The 8741-nt window shown below is 41.9% G+C and overlaps 1 long non-coding RNA gene across 2 annotated transcripts; it reads left to right on the top strand.

Annotated features, from left to right (window-relative positions):
* Positions 1-1402: 1402 nt before the first annotated feature.
* LOC147235330 (uncharacterized) lies at positions 1403-8495 on the top strand. Of its 2 annotated transcripts, none has more exons than XR_015104481.1 (4): positions 1403-1461; positions 1760-1840; positions 1929-2126; positions 8367-8495. It is a non-coding gene; the product is annotated as an uncharacterized LOC147235330 (long non-coding RNA). The 2 variants fall into 2 exon arrangements; XR_015104480.1 differs by lacking the exon at positions 8367-8495 and adding an exon at positions 5405-5760.
* Positions 8496-8741: the final 246 nt, after the last annotated feature.

Raw genomic sequence — 8741 nt, forward strand, 5'->3', positions numbered from 1 at the left:
TGGATTTGTGGTTCTTCCACAGGAGCATAAAGAATCATTGCATAATCTTTTGACTCATGGAAAATGGCAGCGAAGAGATGCAACATTATGGCATGTATTAATTGAGGGGGGGGGGGAATTAGTTTTCACTTCCAGTACGCTCCTGTTAAGCTCTATTTACTGTTACCTACCACTGACAGATAGTCAGCTAGACCTGAGTTTTGGTGGTTGGGACAAAGCTGGAGGTCGTATTCCGTTACATAAAGATGGTCTACAAAAAAGAAAAAAAAAATTGGAATATCAGGTAATTCAACAGCAGCTATTTCTGTCAGAGTGAATAAAACTGTTGCTGTGGAATTCGGGGCCACGTTACTTTGCAGACATTTAACATACACCCAAAAACAATAAAAAAGCTGAGGGAAAGTGAACATCACAGAAAGGCGCAATGTGGCCTCTTTATTAGCTTGCAGATGTGAGCCAATGTGATAAAGTCACTCCGAGAACACAGTGGAGAGATTAGTTCCTTCTGCATTGAGGATCAGTTTGTTTTGTTTTTATTTTAGTGCATCTAGCTTAGCCCAAAGATGTGTCTCTGTTCTGTAAATGTCCTGAACGGCGGTTATGTGGTCTGACACTGCGTCCACCGTTTTGTTGGATGGAAAATGTTTGTTAATGTCTCAGCCCAGCGTTGCCGCAGTGTAATATGACATGGCCCGCATGGAGTCCTTGACCTTATGGGAAGTAAAAGCCATCACAATTTTAATATTGTTTTGTTCTTTATTTGTTTTGTTCTTCTTTTAATGTTTGCTTTCACAGTACTCCAAAAAAAAGAAAAACAAGAAATGTTTGTTGTCTTATCCTATTAGGGGGTGGTTTCATTGGCCTCAACATCACCAAACAATGTATGAAAAACAAATATCCTGAATGCTGTGAAAGATTACTGCTCTGGATGTGATCCTAAATTCATTAACAAAACTTCTTTTGGTTTGTTTCTCGTCAACTTGGTCTCAACCTTTTTGTTTTTTGCCCAGACCAATGCAAAGAAGAGGGACTCCTCAAAAGCCACTGAAGCCGAGTCTGTGAACCCAATTTGACAGCTGGAACTGATTCCTTTCGAAAAAGGTATCTGATGTGTTCTTAATATCAAACTTTTTGATTTGTCTGCAATGCTGCTGAACCTGTCCGTGCCCTGTCAGCTATTTCCTGATTGCTCAAACAGGCCGGCTGGTGCATCCAGTGGGGCCTGGATTTCCAGAATTTTTATTACAAGACTGCTGCACTAAAACTTTGTTTTCGATTCAGCAGAACAGTCCCCTGTTCCTTGGACAGCACATACCTGACCTTGCTCAGGGCTGGTTTGGGATGACTATAACCAGACTTAACATTTGGCCGTTTAGCGAAATGTGATAAACACTCCCGCAAGAATGGATCTAACTTCTGGGCATTACATTTATTAGGAAATAAAGGTTCACACGAGCCCAGGTGAGTTATCCCTTGGGAAAGGGGTTCAAATATGTCATCTGAATATTTCTACTTTCCATTGTGACCTCAACCAAATAAAGCAATCATTACAAATCAATGCTCTTATTTGTTCCACCTGTGGCAATAAATGGGACTTTAAGGAGTTTTGATACAGTCAAAGAATTCAAACCATATTCAGGACAGGAGATTTTATCTCATACACACCAATTTGTACAAAACGTAATGAACACCATCTTGTTTAAACTTCAGACCCTCACTTTGGTTCCTACCTAATAGCGCCTCCACTACACCTCTGCAGGTGGGTATCTGGCATTGAGACATCAGCAGCAGATCCCTTAAGTCCTGTAAGGGGCCCTTAGGGATCAGACTTGCATGTCCGGTAAGTCCCGCGGATGCTCGACAGAATTGGCCGAGACAAAACAATCAACTCGTTGACATGTCTCTATACCATTTTTGTCTTGTGACAGGGCGCATAATCCTGCTGGGAAAAGATCCGGAATACTTGCCCTGTGTACCAGCGGACTTGGTGTGCAGCGTTGTTGTAGGTTTGTGAACATTCACAAGAATGCGGAGAGTCGAGGCGCAGAATGTTGCCCAAAGCTTCACAATACCTCCACCGGCTGGCCTTTTTCACCAAGTGCATCCTTGTGCCATCTATTTCACGGGTAAGTGACGCACACATGATGTAAAAGGGGAATGTTTTCCCAGTCGTCCAATTCTAATGGTCACGACCCCAATGTAGCCTTTTGATGGGTTGCTACAAGAGTTGCTATGGTATTGTTCCAAGAAAAAACAACATTGTGATGAGATGACAGATGAGATATTTTTAATTCACATTTTGTTCTACACATTAATTTACATCTACATATCATATTAACTATATGTTATATTTATACTACTTCTTTTCCTTTCAGCGTTTCCCTTCATGGGTCGCGACAGCAAATCAACCTTATCCATCTCACCATATTCTCTGCATCCTCCTCTCTCAAACTAATTACCTTCATATCCTCTCTCACTACATCCATAAATCTTCTCTTTGGTCTTCCTCTAGACCTCCTGCCTGGTAGCTTCAATTCCAGCATCCGTTTATCAATATATTCACTATCCTTCCTCTGTAAATGACCCGGCCATTTCAGTCTGGCTTCTCTGACCTTCTCTCCAAAGCATCTAACGTGCCATCCCTCTGATCGACTCATATTAATACTACATTAATGTACATATTATAATTATATATTGTATAAAAGTCTGGCCAAGATACATATTCCTGAAAGGCATAACCATCACCCATATAATATAGACCTCTGTCTGTTCATAATAGTGAACCACCGTTCACTATTCACCACTAGTCACCATTCTCACACACCTAAAGGGGTTGGTGTGCTCGACTCTGATGAACTCCAACTGAATCGGTTTAAATGAAACGATGACATATCTTTAATCATAAGGCAACAATTGAATTTCTCGTTTTTTTTTAAACGCCCCTGCTACTGTAATGCGACAATGGTAGCACCATCTGGTGTTAATAAATGTGCGAGCCTTCGGACTATTTTATTTCCACTCTCAAAAGCCAGCGATGGTAGCTAACGTATCCAGTAGCTATGTCTCTGTGAAACACATTAACACGACTGTCATGGCAGTCCCATCTATTGCTCACGAACTCATCCATCATCCAGTGATCACACATAATAAGGGAGGAGATCTGGTTTAAATTTCGTCTTCCTCTTCCCGCATCCTCATTTTATCTACAGGGGTGTGTGGTGCCACTTTGGCCAAGCAGCTTCAGAATGAGTTGCTGGTCGCAGGGTAGCTACATGGATGGATTCACGAGTACATACACTCCTGGGATGTGTGGGCAAAAGTTGGCTTTTTTTTTAAGACTTAAATTAAATGATCAATTAAGAGGAAAGAGTGCAACCTGTCTATGGGTTGCTGACGATGAAAAGCCAATTCTCCAGTATCATCGCATCTTGAAAAATGCTACATGCGAAGTGACGTGCAAGGACGAATGCCCGGCAAGCACCTTTCACGACATCACATTCCAGCAGAGACGGGAAATATTTAGGCGAGCACGATGGCGAGAGAGCCAATCGCCAATAAGCTGAAACTGCATTTGGAGGGATTTTTGTGTACCGGCTCAAATCTGCTTCAGACTAACAGACCAAAACTGGGAAATCCAGCTGCAAGTAGCATCATCATCATCATCATCATCATCGTCCTGACAATTTGGGATCCGATTTCTCCCCACATATCAAAAGCGTTAGTGTTGTACAAACTAAGTGTTCAAGAATTTAGTATGGCCCTCGATGGTTTTGAGAAGAATGTTAATGGCCCTCGATTGGAAAAAGATTACCCGTGCCTGCTTTCTGTGGAAGTGGTTGTCAAATGTTGATTTGTAGGTGTAACTGTATTGCGCAACTGTTGTGAACTTCCTCCAGACGTGACTCGCTTTGCTCTGCTCCACGGCTGCCGCCGAGGAGGCAAAAGTCGCTGTTTGTGACTTAACAGAGAAGACGGAATGTGATAAATATGGAAAAGCTAATTCTGCTATTTTCTCCTCCGTGCACCTGGCCAACGATTATCGAAAGCAGGTGCCGACTGTTGGATGGCTGCGGTTGTTTCAGTAACTTATGAATGTTTGGTGACGCACTCTTCTCTGGCTGCATTTTTCAACTGCGCCCAGACCGTCCAAACAAAATACTTAAAGAAATTGCCTTTTAATTCTCCAGATTAACCTCATCATCAATTAGGCTGCTGGCCTGCATTCACCAGTGGAACCTTGGAAAAAAAAACAACCATAAGATGTCATTGTGGCAGCTTACACAGTCTGTTGCACTAACTTAAAACATTTTAAATATATCAATCTCGCAGAAGAAAAAAAGTGCAAGGGATTTTCAGTTGAAATAGCATGACTAACATGTTGAACTCTGGTATTAATATGCCTTGCATAATCAGCTGTTTTATATTCCTGGAAAATGGAGGCACGGTGATTGGTGGATGGCACCGTGTTTTGGTTTTGATGATGGGCGAATGAAAGCTAATCGACTCGGCTCGGCGCTGCCAAAAACATTGTTGATTTTGGCCCCTAGCTGATGGTGCACCCATCAGATAATCATCTCTGCTCTGGGCCTGAACGGATCTTTTTCTTTTTTTTTTTTTTAATACAAATATATGAGTAATTACGTCCCGTGATCATAATGTGAATTGAACCCGGCAGAATGTTTTTTGTGGATGACAGAGCGAAGAATCCTATCATTTAACACCCGTCACCCATCCTGCATTATCCCCCCACCCCCCCTTACAATCCCTGTTGCGTAACACTTGCCTCATACTTTTTTCCTTGTAAAGTTTTACTGCAAAATGTGTTTGCAGATGCATTTATGACTTGCTTACATTTAGGGCTTATCTGTTGCATGGCTGCAGGGGGATTTTAGACAAACTGGATACTGCGGTCTGCGAGCAGACTGATAATGCTGCGGCAAATGCTGCTGCCAGGAAAAATAAAACTCACTGCATGACTAAAATGCATGTCATACATTCCCAATCAATGGAGGGGTTGGATTCATTGGAATATTCCACAAATCAAATCCTCGCCAGATTCATTAGGTTGTTGTATCCGCAGAAAAGACATTCAAAGTCTATATTTTAAGAAGCGACCCGAAGACCCGGGTAATGTTACTACACTTTTTCTCGCCGCTGACGTCTCGCTATAAATGTGAAAAGTGAATACATTTGTTCCGTTACGGCTGCCTGAAAAATACTGACCGTCGCACGTTTCCCCTTTTCCGCAGGCCTGCCCACCGGTAGCTCTACTGTACTCGATACTGTACTTGCTAATAGGAGCAATGAGAAAACCAATTCCTCCACATTCAACGCTGTCAATTTTGATTTATTTTGGGATGGGCTTCTCACAACTGTAATTTCTGTTTGATTCTTTCCACTACAGCTCACAAATCAATCTGCCCGCTATGAGTGGAAAGGCCTCGTTTCAACAAAAGACGGAACACTCAGCCTTCATTCCAGAGTACATTCCTTTGGCGCACGTGCTGCTGTGCTCTGCGCTGAGGACCAAAGAGGTGGCGGACACATGAGATCGCTGTTGCAATTAACTAACTATTTAAGACTCGCTGCGCTTCTACACGAAGGCTTTTTTGGGACCGATAACCGCACAGGCCTGTGTGATCACCACTGAGGGAAGCGATCTGATTGTCGAAAACGCTCCCGAGCATTCATTCAAATTAACCCCCGGCCAAAGCAAAGCTCGCCTCGTATCCCTTTCATTGGACGAGACCTTCCGTTACAGTAAATTGCCATGTCCTCTGAATTTCGACCGTCTTAAACGTCAGAATGACGAAAGAACCCACCAATGATATCTATACCCGAGCTAAAACCAAGCTTTCTCAGAATACCTCTTACGCTGGTGTGTCCGGTCATGATGATCCAGATGCTTCTCGTTGCCATTCAAAACAGTTTCTCCTGTTTTTTTTTTTTTTTGTTTGTTTTTTTTTTACCAATGTGTTTGCAATTTAGGTCATTAGGGGTTTTCGGCGCTACCCAGACACCCCATGATACGGCTCTTCAGCTTCGTTTTGCAGTTCAAAATCATTCATTTGCCAGTTTCTTCCAACCCTCAGGAGTTCAGACTGCGGACATTCCGAGTTACTCAATATTTCTTTGTATTTCTTTTGTAGTACATCATATGCATCTTCCCATACATATTTGTCATGTCTATATCAATTTGCATAGATTAAATATATTGCTTGTTAGCTGGGTGTACTTTAAATGAAGCTCCCAAAATACTCAACAAACTGCAGATAAAGAGTTTCCTGAATAAGTCATGAATGTCATTGCTGGTGGATGTTCTTAAAGGATCTGCTAACGCATTCACCAACCATTAATTTTGATAATTGTTGGTTATTGAGTGTAAATCTAGATGTTTATTTACAGTAAGTTACAGCTTTCTGAACTCCTCTGAACTCAATAACTTTCCTGTTTTTACTTTGTTTAGCTGTTCCCTTCAGCAAATCACACTGGAAGAGGGGGTTAATAAATTTCCTTATTAATTACATGATTATATGCATTCACATGCTTTCTAAAGGATGCCATTGCAAATTTTAGAACATCCAGACAAAACCGGAAGAAAATACAGACCTTTTGGCATCAATTGCCGTTTTTTTTGTTTGTTTTTTTTGAGTTTTTTGCTCAAAGACAAGTTATGACTTAACTTGGCTTAATCACTGCTAAGTGATGATAGCAAAGCTAAGCAAATTTGTCTAAAAATCACTAAATATTTGTTGGTTAATCTCCGTAATCCATCTCTTCCCCGTCCATCGTGAGGCACTTTTTTCCAGCGGTTTCACCAAGGCATTCAGTCAGTTGCATAACACGATCCGTCTTCAATGCACGGCTTGGTCACTTTACAACCCGGTTGCAACACTGACATCCTCATTAAGTCATGGGAAGTTGGCCCGCTGCCCCAGGACTCATATGATTTCTATGAAAATCAAAGTGTTTTACACACAGAAGCCAGGGCAATGAAAGCAGCGGCACCGCTGTTTGACTCAGAGGCTTCTCCCTTTAGGCACACTGCACATTTCTGCTTCGACTTATGTGACTCAGATTTATTGTTGTGAAAGAATCATTTGGAAGTCACGCAGTGAGAACTCTCTATAATTAACCCGGCGCAATCAGGTTGTAAGTCATTCTGTAGCGCTCGCTGTTTCACTATAGGGAAAATAGTTCCATATGTTTCGGTGTTTTTACATAAGGCCCCTTTTTTTGAGACGAGCTTAGGATCCAAAATCGGCGGATCCCACATGTTTAAATCGGTCCAGAATACCTTGAAATTTACTCTAACAAAGAACTAGTATTCTTTACAGAGTGTTTTTAAGGAGCCCACATTGTGCCCACGAGGATCTGCTGCTTACCACAAAAAAAAAACATTTTTGGTTGTTTTTTTTCTTTGCAAATGAAAAAATATTCTTCAGGAGATCTAATATGGAGGTAATTTAAACCAAATAATGCAAATTCGGAAAACTCGCTCATGTGCTTTTGTTGATGTTAACATCCTCCATCCTCGTGAGGCTCCTGGTTTTGGAGATGATTTCCCGGAGATGGTTCTGGGTCATCAACCCGGGGAAGAAAAAGTTTTTCTGGCAAGACCGTCTGTCATTCAACACTGACTCTGATGGCTAGCCGTCTCCAGAAAGTCTTGATACAATCAATCAATTATACCATATTATATCAGAATTCCTTTTGGAAAATAATTGAAAACATATCCAGAGATGGACCGTATTGACACGGGGGGAGGAGGTGGAGGGCTGAACGTCTGCGCTTAAGTAAAAGTATAGTTTCTTTGTGACAGAGTGCATTCGGTGAACGTATTAAGTTCTCAACACGTAATTTCGTCAAAGTCGGTTGGATCCCTCAAAAAGTACACAAAGTGCAAGTGCATCAGATCCAAGGCAGGACTGGGAGCTGTTTTTTAAACACAGCTTTGCTTCCATTATTGATGAAAAGTGATTCCAGACAATTTGTCTCAAGCAGACTGTTGCTATGAACCTAAACTTCTTTATTTACACAAATAAGCAAAAAGCGCCTCGCGTAACTGTTGAAATCAGCACCGAGAGGAAAAAGCGGTGTCACTGAAGGTGAATAATAATACCATGTGCGAGGAAAGATTATTTTGGCAACAGAAGCGTTTATCCGCATTTTTCTCGTATTTGTAAAAGGTATGAAATTGATATTTACATCATAGTTTGTATGATTCTTTTCAGGCGTTACATAATACGAGAACCATCGATTCTTCCCCGGCTTATCGTTTTGCTACTTTTCATGAAGATCAAGTGTATGATAATTCCCGTGTGTTTTTTTTTTTTTTTTGTGACAACCGGATTATCTCTTTCAAGGATTCCCGAATGTCTTCCGCCTCCTTGCGTTGCGTCTCCGGCTCGGCCCACGTCGTCCTCGCCAGCAGACAGCGCCCCACCTGCCTGCTCCCTCTGCACTCACCTGGTTTCCCGGGCCTCGCCTCCAGCTATCACCTCATCACTCCCATCCCACCATGCGAGCACAGGGTAAGAAAGTACACTTATGTAATAGTGATGCACGAGCAACTTTCCAGTGCCGAACTTTGTTTTTGTCTTTTTCAGGTTTGCGCTGTTCTTTCAGGCGAAACGTCTCAACGAGTAGCGGAAAATGGATGGATGGATCGCAACCTGCGGTGAACTTTAGCAAACAAGGTCAGTTTTTGCTTCTTTGATGCATTTATAGGTAGCCTCTGT

Source organism: Fistularia commersonii, chromosome 3 (genome assembly GCF_037954325.1).
Source record: "Fistularia commersonii isolate RoL2024-O1a breed Wild chromosome 3, RoL_Fcom_v1.0, whole genome shotgun sequence".
NCBI classification, from domain to species: domain Eukaryota; kingdom Metazoa; phylum Chordata; class Actinopteri; order Syngnathiformes; family Fistulariidae; genus Fistularia; species Fistularia commersonii.